The sequence below is a fragment of the Pogona vitticeps genome, chromosome 3 (genome assembly GCF_051106095.1).
Source record: "Pogona vitticeps strain Pit_001003342236 chromosome 3, PviZW2.1, whole genome shotgun sequence".
Classification (NCBI taxonomy): Eukaryota; Metazoa; Chordata; class Lepidosauria; order Squamata; family Agamidae; genus Pogona; species Pogona vitticeps.
Window position 1 is genome coordinate 12789196 of NC_135785.1, and position 15783 is coordinate 12804978.

The 15783-nt window shown below is 43.7% G+C and overlaps 2 long non-coding RNA genes across 2 annotated transcripts; one reads left to right on the forward strand and one right to left on the reverse strand.

The window, feature by feature from the left end:
• The first annotated feature begins 3730 nt into the window (after positions 1-3730).
• On the forward strand, positions 3731-4249 carry LOC144587933 (uncharacterized). The gene is made up of 2 exons (XR_013543194.1): positions 3731-3762; positions 3897-4249. It is a non-coding gene; the product is annotated as an uncharacterized LOC144587933 (long non-coding RNA).
• A 4488-nt stretch (positions 4250-8737) lies between these two features.
• Positions 8738-9887, reverse strand: LOC110081910 (uncharacterized). Its single transcript, XR_012084925.2, has 2 exons — positions 9735-9887; positions 8738-8990 (listed from the first exon to the last, which is right to left on the reverse strand). It is a non-coding gene; the product is annotated as an uncharacterized LOC110081910 (long non-coding RNA).
• Between the last annotated feature and the right edge of the window lie 5896 nt (positions 9888-15783).

Genomic DNA, 15783 nt, shown 5'->3' on the forward strand with positions numbered 1-15783 from the left:
TTTTGGGCAACTGCCTTCAGATTTTCCTTCTCTCTACTGGTTCGAAGCCCATTCGGAGGAGTTAATGCCAGCCATTGAGGATAAGAGAAGAGCTCTAGCAGCATACAAAGCCTGTCCTAGCGAGTACAACCTGCAAGCTCTTCGAGCCGCTCGTAGCCAAGTCCAACAGGCTGCCAGGAGATGCTCCAATGACTATTGGCTTCAGCTTTGCTCTCAGATACAGATAGCAGCGGACACAGGTAACATCAAAGGAATGTATGATGGTATCAAGCAGGCCTTAGGTCCATTACAGAAGAAATCTGCTCCCTTAAAGTCTACTACAGGTGTGATCATCCAGGACCGAGCACAGCAGATGGAACGCTGGGTGCAGCACTACTCCGAGCTATATTCCAGAAAGAATGTAGTAACCGAAGAAGCATTAAATAACATTGAGTGCCTGCCTGTCTTGGAAGAGCTGGACAGCGAACCAACCCTAGCAGAAATAAATGCGGCCTTGGATTCCCTCACCTCTGGCAAGGCACCTGGAAGGGACAACATCCCTGTTGAAGTGCTGAAATGCGGTAAGGAGATCATCATCACCGAACTGTATGAAATCTTTTGTCTCTGCTGGAGGGAAGGTGGAGTACCACAGGACATGAAGGACGCAAACATTGTCACGTTGTACAAGAACAAAGGTGACAGGGGTGACTGCAATAACTACCGTGGTATCTCTCTTCTTAGCGTTGTAGGGAAGCTGCTTGCCCGTGTTGTGCTGAAGAGGCTCCAGGTGCTTGCAGACAGAGTCTATCCGGAATCACAGTGTGGATTTCGAGCAAATAGATCCACCACTGACATGGTATTCTCCCTCCGACAGTTGCAGGAGAAATGCAGGGAACAACAACAGCCACTCTTAGTGGCCTTCATAGACCTTACAAAAGCATTTGACTTGGTTAGCAGGGATGGCCTTTTCAAAATACTTCCCAAGATTGGATGTCCACCTCGTCTCCTTAACATCATCAGGTCCTTCCACGATGGAATGAAAGGCACTGTAGTTTTTGACGGCTCAACATCAGATCCCTTTGACATCCGAAGCGGAGTGAAACAGGGCTGTGTCCTCGCACCAACACTTTTTGGGATCTTTTTTGCTGTCATGCTGAAGCATGCCTTTGGAACTGCAACAGAAGGTGTCTATCTCCGGACTAGATCAGATGGAAAGCTCTTTAATCTCTCTAGATTGAGAGCGAAGACCAAAGTCCAACTGAAATGCATGAGGGACTTCCTCTTTGCAGACGATGCAGCCATTGTTGCCCACTCTGCTGAAGACCTCCAACAACTCATGAACCGTTTCAGCAAGGCCTGCCAAGACTTTGGACTAACAATCAGCCTGAAGAAAACACAAGTCATGGGCCAGGGTGTGGACTCACCTCCCTCTATTACCATCTCCACACAAGAATTGGAGGTTGTTCATGACTTTGTGTACCTTGGCTCAACCATCTCTGACACCCTCTCTCTAGATGTCGAGCTGGATAAACGCATTGGGAAAGCAGCCACCATGTTCTCTAGACTCACAAAGAGAGTATGGCTCAATAAGAAACTGACAACACATACCAAGATCCAGGTCTATAGAGCCTGTGTCCTGAGCACACTCCTGTACTGCAGCGAGTCCTGGACACTTTGTGCCCGGCAGGAGAGGAAGCTGAACACCTTCCATATGCGTTGCCTACGACGGATTTTTGGTATCACCTGGCAGGACAGAGTTCCAAATAGAGTAGTCCTAGAACGAGCTGGAATTTTCAGCATGCATACATTACTGAAACAGCGACGTCTACGCTGGCTTGGGCACGTTGTGAGAATGGCTGATGGTCGGATTCCAAAGGATCTCCTATATGGAGAATTAGTGCAGGGAAATCGCCCCAGAGGGAGACCACAGCTGCGATACAAGGACATCTGCAAGCGGGATCTGAAGGCCTTAGGAATAGACCTCAACAGATGGGAAACTCTGACATCTGATCGTTCAGCCTGGAGGCAGGCAGTACATCACGGCCTCTCCCAATTTGAAGAGACCCTTGTCCAGCAGGCTGAGGCAAAGAGGAAGTCACAAAGGAAGCAAAACCAGGGAGCTGGACAGGGGACAGATTGGATTTGTCTCCAGTGTGGAAGGGATTGTCACTCTCGAATTGGCCTCCTCAGCCACACTAGACGCTGTTCCAAGTCCTCCATACAGAGCACGATACCATAGTCTTTCGAGACTGAAGGATGCCTACTAGACTAGACTGATTCCAGGATAGTCCTCTGTTTCTCATCCTTTCACATATGCTCCTGGCCATACTGGCTGGGGATGCCGAGTATTGTAATCTTTGTTTTTTTTTAAAGCAACTGCTCCAAAATCTGGAAATGCACCTCTCCACAGGGGCGGGGCGGGGGGGGGGAAGATAAGAGATTTGCTTATCTTTAATATATAACCTTTATAAAGAAGTGGAGAAGAAGCCAAGCAATGCTCACTGTCGTGAGAGCTAAATGCAGTCTTAGTGTGTCTCTGCATCTCAGTTGCTGATTAGCTATTGGCAAACAGCGGGTGGGGGGGACAGCTGGTGTCTTCACATCTTCCGTGTTTACTTCCTGGAGCTACTCGGGTGCGTATTTGAAGGAAGCAGGATGTTTAGATTACACAGACCTTTGGTCTTAGCCACTGGGGTTTTTCTCGCATTGTTACAATGATCTAAACTTCACCTGATTTTTTTTCCCCGAACCTCTTTTCAAATCCTTTGTTTTTAATTTGCTTTTGATCCCTGTTGTAACATAGCAACAAGCCTGAGCGCAGGTTCTGGCTGAGGATACAGCCATACCCAGTAGCATAAAAGACACAATTGGTATCATTCACAACAGGCCAAAACAGGTCAACGCTGGTAGTTTCATGGGTCACATTATCTAGCTGAGAAGCAAGTGGGCATGTCTGTGACTTTATGAGAGGCCAGCAGAAAGAAATGGATGGCAGAGGAAGTGTGATCAGAACCACTGTTTCAGTCTGTCTCGAGCTATGGGGTTAGCAAAGATACCGGCCTCTCTGTTGAGCATGTACTATAAAATTTTCTTTAACAATACCCTTCTTTTAGGCAGATCTAAAGCCAAACAAGCACATGAAACTATCAAATGAGTTACAGTGTTAATATAATGTACCTGTTGTGTAAAAAGACACCACCCTTGAACTTCCTACAAGGACAAAATCCCAAAGAAGTCATCTGTATTTCCATTTTGCAGATTTGGGTGACCTGCGGATTGGAAGAGATTATTTTTGGCAAGGCTATAGCTAAGGTAGGGCAAAAGGGGCTTTGCCCCAGGACACCAAATTTTGAAGGCACACCTTCCCCCTGATCTCATAGATTGGGTTGGCAGCCTTCTCTACTGTAACGTAACAGTAGACCAGGTCTCCAAGATCGGCAATTTTCAGCAGACCATGACCAGTAGACTAGGCCACCAGAGGAGAGTAGATGAAAGGTGACCAGTATCCAAGGCCCTTCTGAGATAGCAGAGGAGAAGGCTACCCAGGGCTCAGTAGACTTGGCCTCTGCTCAAAGTTTGAAGAGGGAGGAACATCTAGAAGGACAGCTGGCTAGACGTACTATTTAGTCATCTTATTAATACAATTGTATGCTAAACTCTCTCTCTCTCTCTCTCTCTCTCTCTCTCTCTCTCTCTCTCTCTCTTATTTAATATATTGATGCTAAATGATTCACTTTTGAACCCCTGTGGAAAAAGAGATTTGCTAGCCAGATGTTCAGTGCTGTAAGTACATCTTGTGTTATTTTTACACCATGAATTACAAAGCTGCTTTGGGGCCACATTTAGTACCACTGCTCCTGGGTGCTTTGACCTTTCCAGCTCTACAGTATAATATTTTCCTTCTTTATTTTTTTCAGGTGAAGGTTGCCACCAGAGATCAGGCATGGATGAGAAAGAAGATGATGAGAATTGGCCTGTCCAAAATGATAACGTCCATATGTTACCGCATTCCCCTCCATTAGTAATATACATGTTCTCTGGTGTATTTGTGATTTCATCCTTTTTTTTTTCCTTTTGGCTTTTTTTAATGGGACAAGCTTGGCCCCTTTCTTTGTACATTTATAAGACAGGTTTAATGAAAATCGATAGCTGTATCTCTCAGTGGTTGGGGCATCTGGCTGCGCAGCCAGAGGTGGGATTCTCCACGGAGCCTCCTGTGAGAGGAGCCAGCCTAGGTGGCCTTGGGCAAGCTGCACTGTCCCTGGTACTCCCAGAACAAGGAATCATAAGCGCTTTTGAGAACTCTCAACCTGGAAAGCCCTGGGAAAAAATATCACCAGTAGAGATGGGAACGAATTAGAAAAATGGTGGTTAATGTTGATTCATGATTTGTCAAGCTCCACAAATCACAAATTCACAATTTTTTCCTGATGAATAAAAAAAAAACAATTCATCAATTCATTTTTTTAAAAACCCTATAAACACTCAAGTACCCAGAGACATCAAAAGTGCAGAGAAATTTCCCCTGACTCTCCTCTATAAGCCCTGCTTATAGAGTTTGGTGAAGTTTGGATTTTGGTTGTCTGAGTTATAAAACCACAAAGTGGGGGCCCCTGGGACATTCCCCCAGGCACCTAGAGACACTAACATTACAGAGAAGCTTCCTCTGGCTCTCCTTTATAATGTCCCCAAGTTTGGTGAAGAATGGGTTTCAAATGTCCAAGTTATATACTCACAAAGTAGGTCCACCAGGAAAATGCCCTTTAGCAGTTGGCTTGGGGAAATCCAATTATCACCAAACTTGGAGGGACTGTAGAAGAGAATTATGGGAAACATTCCTGCAATTTTTTTGTCTCTTGGTGCCTTCTATAGCTCAACAAATAAAAAATCACTAACATTCATTGGTGGCATTGACTAATATGAATAGGAATTGATGAATTAGTGATTTTAATCCATTTGGTGATACATTTTTTTAATTATGCCTATTTCTAATCACCATAAGTCAGAATCAACTTGATTACACACCATTATTCCCTTCTTCTATGTAAGAGGATTTTGACTATAACCTTGCAAAAATCCAAACTGGAAAAAATAACACCTTGGATGATTTTTTGCTGGTATTCTCCTAATGCATCTAGGGGCAAAAAAACGCCTTAAATTTTAAAAGGGGGTTGGTGGTAGATCATATCACAGCATTACTATAATAATCTGATCAGTTCAGTAACATCCCCATACAAGGTCGTGCCATTTATTTTGAAAGCAATGTTATGTTTCTTTGGCAGCTGCTATACGAAAGTATGATTAGTTTAAAAGCCTGTTTGAATTCTTCCCCTTCCCCGCTTGCGATCACAAGCTTTTACGACAACTGCTTAGACTCCACTTTGAGGGAAGCACTGGAACCCTTCCACATGCTTTTCATTTAATAAGCACAATGCTGAGTCCATTTTGCGTCACTATAATCAGTGTCTGGGTTTCGCTCAGCCTAGACTCTACTGATTATACCGTCACATGAGCCACCAATTGAAGAGCTAAGAATGTAAGAATTTTCCCTGTTTACATCTCCTTGGAGATACTGGAAAAGCAGAGACACCTTTAAAAGGAAAAAATGGCACAGATTATGTCAAGCATTTGCTCTGCAGAAGACTAAAAATTAAAAAAAAATCACTAGTTGGCCAAGGCAGCCCCCAGGAGGCCTTTTGCAACCCACAATCTCTTTTAGAGGGAAAATATTTTTGGTGAAACAATTACTATTTCCAGTCCTGGAAGTTTTTGGGAGCAGTGATTATGCCATAACACAATGCTCGCCCCACCTTGTTGGACCAAAGCCTGGGGAAATACAAAACTATACATGGACCTATGCTTATTCCCCCCCTCCCCAGCTGATGCCTTCCCAAAGGGTTCTGGGCAGAGTTTAGAAATGTTCCTTTCCTGGAGTAGAATTGCCAACATCACCCATTCTTGGTCTGAAGCTTCTGGATGCTGTAGTCCAAAAATATAAAACATAAAAATAAAATAAAAAGGGTGCTTCCAACCTCTCATGGAGGCTGAAAAGTGGGTCCGGGACTCCAGTGCTTTCATGTTTTGTTGTGATGTCAGCTATTTTCACACAACACAGGTTAGAAAGCAAGCTTCCTTTCATTCTGCCCCACATCCAGCTCTGGTCATTTTTACCCAGTTTGCTTTTTAAAGTGAGAATGTGGCAATGAGAAACAGGCTGTAAGGCTGTAAAACAAATCACCTCCAGAGGTCCACAGTCCCGTGACCGAGCTACACACTGTATGTGGGAAAGTGCAGTGTTTTCTACCTGACATCTCCAGACTGAACTGGGAAAGACCGTTCTTTGAGACCCTGAAAAGCCACTTACCAGTATCTTGCTGCTTTTTAGTGACATGAAGAACATTCTGTGCATAGTTTCTTTTCCCCCTCCACTTGTGCAAGGGGGGTCTACAGATCCTTTGCACAAGGAGAAATTCTGTTGCTTTTAATGTGGCAATTCTCATACCTGCAAGCTGGACACCATCACTAGGCAAACACTAAGGTCTCCAACCACTGAACCCTTACATGCCACATTTGCAACACACAAGAGTGTGTGTGTGTGTCATTTTGCACCTCTTGGGTGCAAAATAAAATAAATTTTAAAATTTTGTGCACCTCGCCTTGAACATTCACACATTTGTGAGCTGTGGAGGACATACTGGAGAGATAAATTGCACACAGAAAAATGCATCGTTTAAAGTGCAAATAGCAAAGCCTGTACAATTAACAAGTACACAGAAACATGGTTTAATCAATATGGGAAACAGCGTACATAAGCTAAAATTCATAAATTCGCACATTAGGAAAAGTGCACAAAAATATAAAAAAACAGCCATGGCCCTCAAAGAAATGCCATCTCATAATGAAGAAATTGTGTACTTTTCCTAATGTGTGAATTTCTTTTTACATGACAAAGTTGAGATGGGCAGAGTTTTATGTCCCTACAGGCACTGAAAGCATTGATTGTGATGGGTGAACTTCTGGGGTCTAGAGGCTGCACATGCCCATTCATGAACTTTGGAAGTCCTCAACCCTCCATACCCAAGTGTCCGCCCTCTTAGTGGTGTAGTATGGGTGGACGGCAACCAGGGTGAGGCAAATATTGCAGGGCATGTGTCACATGCAAGCTCTGTGATGCAACACAGGGATAGGGTGGGGCACAGGGGCAGAGTAGGAGAAGCCCCCAGTATGGTGCCATGTAGCAGTCCCAGAGCAGCTCAAAATGGTGCCATGTACTGAACTGCAGAGCTAGATTATTCCCCATGATCCATAGGGATGGATCACTGAATCCGTTCCCTGTGAAGAAGGCACAGCAGGGAATCAAACTCTCAACCTCTGGCACCGCAGCCAGATCCCTAAACCTCTGAGCTATCCAGCAGTTCTATCAGCGCATGAAATGAAGATTGGAAAGAAATGGACCACCAGGGAAAGAGAGGCAAGATTGGAGCTTCAAAGTGTGATCTATGACACAAGCACTAGTTCATGCAGGTGTGGGCTCTGATGTTGTGGATTGGTTCTGCACTTTGGATAAGCTCTTTTAAAGTTCAGACTAAAAGAACAAACTCACTATACCTGTGAGATTAGTCACCCAGACTCCACAAGCTGGGTCTATATGTATTTCAGTGATGGTGTATAGTCACATGAAAGGCACCAAACGGCAAACTTATCAGGTCACTTTGCTGCCAGTGACACATGCTCATTCTACTTCTATGGACTATCTGTAAAGGCTTGGGTTCAAGGGAAATCAAGGGAACAAATGAGCAGTGACTATAGAGGTCATGCCTGCTTTCAAAGGAATGGACGCTTGTACTGCTTGTGATGGTGTCAAGAGGAGGGCCTTGGGTTGGACCCAGGCGTTGTCCTGCTTAGAGTAGATTCACTGAAATGGATGTACTCAGTGAATGGACCCAGATAGGTCTACTCCAAAAAGGAGTAAAGGTCAAGCTAGACATTAAGATGCATGGCTGCTCCCCACAATTAACCCATACTTCCTCCAAAAACCAAATTTTCTCAGAGAGAGATGCTCTTGCAGTCAGATTTACAAATTCAGTACTTCCCAACCTTCCAATGAGCAATCCGCAATTCTGTTATTTTATAATTCATGGTTGTCAGCCGGTAAAAGGGAGTTGAAAATTGATTTTTTTTTCCAAGTGGGTTTTGCACAGGTAACCTCACTTTTATATTTTCCCTCAGGGGGAGGAACTTTGTTGCTTTTTTTTTTTTTTTTTTGAAAATTCTCTTGTCCTGTATGGTCGCATTGTTTATGCACTGGAGACTTTTTTGTGCCATAAATTAAAAACAGGACGGGTGGGTTTTACTTTATTTTGTTTTTTTATATTTTATAGAAGTAATCATTTTATTGCCCACATGGGAGAAACCAGCCATGAGCTAGCAGTGTGACTCAACAAACAGCCAGCCAGCTGTAACTCCCCTGATTCATTTTAGAGAGGTCGTTTCAAATGAGTTCTCAAATTAAAGCCACACTTAACTTAATTAGGGGCCTGACAAAGGTGTGATTGAACACATACAACAAATACATATAAAATGCAAGGCCCTCGGCTTACAGTGTTGCTGTTGTTAACAGCTACAATAAAACACAAGCAAAAATATATTCACATAAACATGTCAAAGAGATGGGGGCCACAGAAAATGTACTCTGCCCCACTACTTAAAGGTTTTAAATATAGGGGTTTAAAATATAGGAGATGAACACTGCAGAGAAATTAAGTTTTAAACATTCAGTTTATCGCCCAGAATCCTATTTTTGATTGCGTAAGGTTTGTGTAACTTGCAACATCTAATCACAGGTAATCAACAAGATGTCATGGTGTGTCTTGGTCACAGGTCTGGCCATGTCTTCAGCTGCACATATATGAGTTGTGCCATGCCCCTCATCAATTAGCTACAATTAGCCTTGGCAACGTATACGAACTTCATATAAACACCAGCCATTAGGTCTGAAAAATCTTCATTGGCTTGACAGAACAAGTGTATATATTAGACAGGCAGGCAGACAGACAGACAGACAGATGATAGATAGATAGATAGATAGATAGATAGATAGATAGATAGATAGATAGATAGATAGATAGATAGATAGATAGATAGATAGACAGACAGACAGACAGACAGACAGACAGACAGAGAGAGAGATTGTACAAATTAGTATTTAAACGCAGAAAGATAGGAAGCATATGTAACAGCAAACATGAAATATCAAGGATTGTTTTCCCCCAGTTTACGTGATTCATTTTTATAGATCCATTTAGCAGAGTGCTGTGTAGATTTCATTGTAAATGAAATGAATCAGTGATATTGCTGCCATGGCAACATATCTGATGATGATTGGCTCCGCAGTATCCAGGCGCTTGAACAATACCTCAGAAAGTGCATGTCCTGTTAATATTTAACGCAGCGAGGCAGCGACGTGGCAAAACCTAGCAACCTCACAGCACTTGTTATGCAATTCCCCATTAAATAGTTCAAAGGGATCTGGAGCCATCTTAACACCTCTCTCTCTCTCTCTCTCTCTCTCTCTCTCTCTCTCTCTCTCTCTCTCTCGTTTGGGTAGTTGCTGCTCTTCTTTGTTTTCGCTTCTAATAAGTCTCTTTGTTTTAAGAGAAAGTAAACAAATACACACACCAAAGCTGTGATTCATAGCAGCTATTGTCTATTATTGTCCTATATAACCCAAAATCAGGACGGAGAAGAAAGCTTACAGGCAAAGTTCCCGCTAAGCCAGGTGCACGACTCCATTTCCCTCTGCGCAGCTCTCTTCCTCCTCCACACAGCAATGACATTTGGTGTTGGTCGTGACAGGACCCTGTGCATGGCGGAGACACACGTGCATGCAGGGCTGAAGTTGTGCGTGTGAGAGGCGAAGCCCCGCCCAGCAGGGCTGAAAAATTAGAGGGTGCATTGCTCACAGGAAACAATATTGATTCATTCGAAATGTGATGCTGGAGGAGAGCTTTGCAGATGCCCTGGACTACCAGGAAAAAAAGAACAAGTGGGTCCTTGATCAAATCAAGCCTGAGCTGTCTCTAGAGGCAAAAATGATGCAACTGAGGCTGTCCTAATCTGGGCACATCATTAGAAGGCAGGATTCTCTGGAAAAGTCAATGATGCTGGTAAAGGTGGGAGGAAAAGAGAAAGACCAAATATGAAATGTAGACCAAATAAAGGCTTGGGTTTACAAGAGCTGAACAGGGCAGTTCAGGACGGGGCATTCTGGAGATTGTTCATTCATGGGGTTGCCATAAGTTGGGGGTGACGTGATGGCATATAACCACAACATATAACCTTACATTTAGGGGAAAATCAGATTTCACCCCATAAAACATACACATGTGTCTCCATACATCCTAGAAACCTCTTAATATTCCATATAGTATCCTTTTTTAATTTTTAGGTCAAATCATGTTTGGAGTATTTGTAAGATCTGCAAGAAAATACACCTTGTTTTCAATTCTCTGATCTACCACTATTCCCCTTATTTCAGTCCCATTTTTTCTTCCTTTTGCCAACAGGAGTTCTTGACTTCTGAACCAGTCCATTAGCTGGGCTCGCTATTGCATCTCTGAAGCCCGTGAGAACCTCTTGTGCTTCTAAGTGGAACAGCTAGTCTACAGAACATGGAAAACAAAGGTAGCTTTATAGTCTAGAATGGGGTTGAGGAATATGTGATTCTCCAAATGTTGCTGGACTCCAGTCCCCATCTTCCATCACCACTGGCTACGCTAGCTAAGGCTAATGGGAACTGTACTCCCAACAATATCTGGAAGACCACACATTTCCAATTGTGAAGGAAATATTTTCCAATGCATAGTCATTTTATCCCATGAAAATCAAAATGGTGCAAATAGCAGCCTCCCTCTATTCAGGCTAACATGATCCCCTCACAAAAAGGCACAGTCACTAAGATAGAAAATTCTTTCCCCTGCGTTGTGTGACTGATGTTTCTAGGAGAACCAGTATGTGTGCCCCATCAAGCGTGCCTGCACTGACAATGGAACCGAGAGGGGGTCCTCCTCTGATTATCTTAAGTGCCAAGATGGCTCATATGGAGAGATATGGTCCTTTAGATAGCCTGGACTCTAGCCCTATAGAGCTTTATAGGTAATGTACCGCACTTTGAATTAGGCCCAGAAATGGATTGGTAACCAGTTTAGTTGTTGTAGCAGAGGGGTTTATATGCTCCCTATAACTGGCCCCAGTCAGTAGTCTGGTGGCTGCATTCTGAATCAGTTGAAATTTCTGAACCATCTTCAAGGGCAGCCCCATATACAGTGTGTTCCAAGTGGGATGCAATTAAGGCGTGCATTACTGTAGCCAAATCAGGCATCTCATGTAAAAGTTCACCCACCAAATCCTCAATGATCCAATGGACGCACTGTAGTTACTGCTCTAAACAACAGGATTTCAGCCAATACATAACTTCTCAAAGTTTTTCTATGAAACCTGCATTCTCAGCTTCTGGATCATAAGGAGCCTTCTAAGGGTGAGATCAAATGGCAGCAAAAAAAAACTGTATCTGGTCCCAGTGAAAAGCATTGTTTCAATGGGAGTGATCTCCTTCAAAGTGACCTTTCTGTCTGCCAGGGAATCAAGCGGACAGGCGTGGGTCTGTGCTTGTATGTGGGGGCAGGGGGGCATGCATGCGTCCATGAGTCTGTACATGAATATGTGTGTGTTTGTGTGTGTGTGTGCAGGTGTCCATGCGGGTGTGTGGGTGGGTGGATACATGTATGTGTGCAGGCATCTCTCTGTGTGTACATGATGGTATGCACATGGTGTGTGTGTGTGTGTGTGTGTGTGTGTGTGTGTGTGTGTGTGTGTGTGTGTGTGTGTGTGTGTGTGTGTGTGTGTGTGTGTGTGTGTGAGAGAGAGAGAGAGAGAGAGAGAGAGAGAGAGAGAGAGAGAGAGAGTATGGATGGCCAAAGGTGGGGGGACATGAGTGTGTGCATGCAGACATCAATGCATGTGTGTGCATGCATTTGTGTGCACACGTTCCTGTTCCTTTGGCCATCAAAGATGTTAAAAATATCCGGTGTGGCCCTCATGATCAAAAGTTTGGAGACCCCTGATCTATAGGGTCCCTTCTAGCTCTGCAGATCTGAACTTCTAAGAAGATAATGTTCCTCTGCACCCTGACTTTACAAATGTTTATTTTCAGTTCTGTGCAAACAGATCTCACTTACTTCTCACCGTGAATTCTTAGAGTTTCTCATGGATATGGCTTTTGTGTCACTTTCAAAAGATGATTCTCTTTATTTGAGGTGCAGGGGGAGTAGGAATCAGTCCTCCTGCAAAAACATGTCATAAATCAGACAGATGCCTGTTGTTGCAATTCTTTAATCCAAAGAGCAGGCATAAGAACCAGGAATGTATCTGCAGTTCACTAAAGCACCTGGATTACTGTAGGGTGTTTTTTTTTCATCCTCCTTCTTTTTGAAAAGAAGTGTATGTGTTTGTTTGACATTTGCTGTCCGGAATTCCAGACACATAACCTTTCTACAGAATGCTGCTGGCATAATGGATACATTTCAGTGCATTATCTTGATTGTCAGATCGTCATGTTCATCCCTGAAACAGCCTGAGGAAGCCTCCCTGCCAACATTTAAAAGCCGGAGAGGTAGCTTTAAATTGGAGTACACCGTGAGGAGTGAAAAAATATTGTCACACCTGCCGTATGGAGAACAATCATGTCGCTTAGCCAGATGATTCACTGCCAGATCATTCCCTTCATCCTCAACTGATGAAATATTGTGATACAGCAAGCTCCCAATGGTGCACTGATCTGATTTGGGGAATAGAGTTCAGCACTTAGTCAGCTCTTCTAAAATCGGTACTAAAACCCAAAGTGGACTCACAGAATCATAAAGTTGGAAGGGGCCTAATAAGGCCATCAAGTCCAACCCCTTGCTCAATGCAGGAATCCAGACCAAAGCAGATCTGACAGATGGTTGTCAAATTTTCTCTTGCTGGAGCGCTCACCACCTCCCAAGGTAATTGGTTCCATTGCCATACTGCTTTAACAGTTAAGATATTTTCCCTGATATTCAGCCAGAATCTGCCTTCCTCTAGCTTGAGCCCATTATTACGTGTCCTGCACTCTGGGATGATCAGATCTTGTCCCTCCTTTGTATGAGTACCTGCGAAGTATTTGAAAAGTATTTGAAAACAGCTATCATATCTCCCTTCAGGCTAAACATGCTCAGTTCTTTCAATCTTTCCTCATAAGGCTTTCCTCATAGCTCCACCAGTTCAGAGCCACTAGTTTCTGCCACCTCCCTCCAGCACCCACGCAAGCAATGAGATCAGCCGAAAGATGGTTGAGCCACTGATGATCTCCATTGGTTGCCCATTCCCCCTCAGATGTTTTATGTATAAAGAAAAAACATATGGGAAAGAATACGGATTTATCCACCCACCCATCTTAGGAACTGCTTGTCTCGTTCTCATGTACAACAACAAGAGATGAAGGTGGCATAATATATTCTGACACGGTCGAAAAGATTTTTGCACAGGTTCTGTAGCTTGCACCAATGTTGCATACCCATGGCAGCCGTGTCTCAGTTGGTTGGACTTTTGAAATATTAGAATTAGTGGGGAGGGGCAAGAGATTTGTGTCCTTTTGTTCAAACAGTTCATCATTTTGTGCTTCTGTTGTGTTTGTTTCACAAAGGAAAAGAAAGTGATTTTTGCACAGAGCTGTTTTGTCACCGAAGCTACCAACACGAATTTGACCAAACTCCAGGAGACAGTGGAAGGACAGACCCTGAAGCTGAGGCTCCAATACTTTGGCCATCTCATGAGAAGAGAAGACTCCTTGGAAAAGACCTTGATGTTGGGAAAGTGTGACGGCAAGAGGAGAAGGGGATGACAGAGGATGAGATGGCTGGACAGTGTCTGCAAAGCAACCAACATGAATTTGACACAACTACGGGAAGCAGTGGAAGATCGTAGGGCCTGGCGTGCTCTGGTCCATGGGGTCACGAAGAGTCAGACACAACTTAATGACTAAACAACAACAACATTTTGCACAATTTATGGAATTACAGATGGGGAAATGGTTGCTGTGCTTTATTCTACTGCTGGAGACAAGAAATTGTACAAAGGTTAGCGATTCTCTGAGTACCAATCTCACTGAGCAGGTGCAGTTTTGCAAGAAGGCTTCCCGTCCCTAGCCTATGCTCATTCCACACATTGCATGCCGAAGCCCAACACATGCATACGCTGCAGACACACAGCTGAACCTGTAAAAAATAAAATTGTATAGGTACACCGGGTGCAGAAATCCTTTTTGTGCTCTCTTTAGTTTCAATGGAAATAGACTTCGGCATGTGCCCATGTGTATATAAATACATGCATACGCATGCAGACAATTCAGCCAGAAGTGGGGGGGGCAGTGAATACATTCCAGATTTCAGTGTGAAGCTGTGTGAGCTGCTAAACCCTACCCCCTCATGGGTTCAGTACTTCAGCTAGCTCCTTTAAACTTCAGACAAAAACCCAAAGCAGATTTTTCACTCACCTCCTGAAGTCAGAGTCATCAGACTCCGTTGACTTCTCTATGCAGGGATGTGAGAGTCTAAACGTCCACTCCCTCCCTGCTGAGAAGGATGGATGTTGAATGAGTAGGAGACAAAAAGTTGTCCCATCATGTAGTGATCTCCACAGAGACATTTTTTTCCTTTGCCTTAGCTAATTGGAGTATGACAGCAATACTGGAAGACAGGAAAAAGCATGTCCACCCTGCAGCCCACTTGACATAGTTTCCAGCTAAGGTGCTGCTGTGTTCAGGAACTGCCTGGGAAGCAGCCCAGGGCCCATGCAATCCCCAGAAGCAGAGATGTGCATCCTGAGGTACAGATCTAATACTGCAAATCCGAGTTCCTCTCAATGCATTCAGTGCTTGAGCATTTATTCTCTCCAATGGTGTAGAGACCATCTGTAAACAGAAGCAAATAAGTGTCAGACATTCAGGAAGAATCCTGGCCAACTCACGATCATTTAATGTGCAGTTGTTACGTTGCTCAGCAAAATGAAGATATACTTTTGAGTTTCCCAAAGCAGGAAAAAAAAGGGGGGAAAGGAAACACAAAAAAAAATAATCACCATCCTTGTGTTAGCCCTGTAGAAAGAAGGTGGTTGTTTGGGAAATGTTAACAAGGAGCATAAAATTGAACAGCTTGTTATCTCTGGAGGTGGTGGGGTAGAAACTTGAAGAATGATCTAGGCAATAATCTTTAAAGATAATTATGTTCAGCAAGTGGAGACTTGCATGTCTTCACTGATGCAGGATTTCTTTATTTATTGCATGCAGTATTTCTTTTGCGTTTTAACCTTATCACATATTTCCCCATGAACATGCACACATTTTGTCAAGTTTTCGCTCCTTCCTCCATAAAAGTCTCCCCTGTGTGAGCATAGAATTTGTGATAAGAATCTCTGTCGAGCCATGAATGATGATGACCTCTCTCAGGGTTTGGAACTCCCTGCCATGGAAAAGGAGGCTGACCGCTCCCTGAGGCCATTTCACTGGCCGGTGAAAGCTTTTTGGTTCAAGCAGGTTTTGGCCAGTTGCTGAGGAAGGGTGTTGTATTTTTCTTGAGGGTGCGGTTTTAACTTTCATCCAAGTAGGTTAAAAAGAATAAGAAGAAGCTTGCACTAGGTAACTTCTGGGGAATATTTCCTGAACTCATAGAGTAACAGACGTTTTAGGGTTAAGGATAAGGGTCTTAGGAGGTCTTTGAAAGGTTAAGA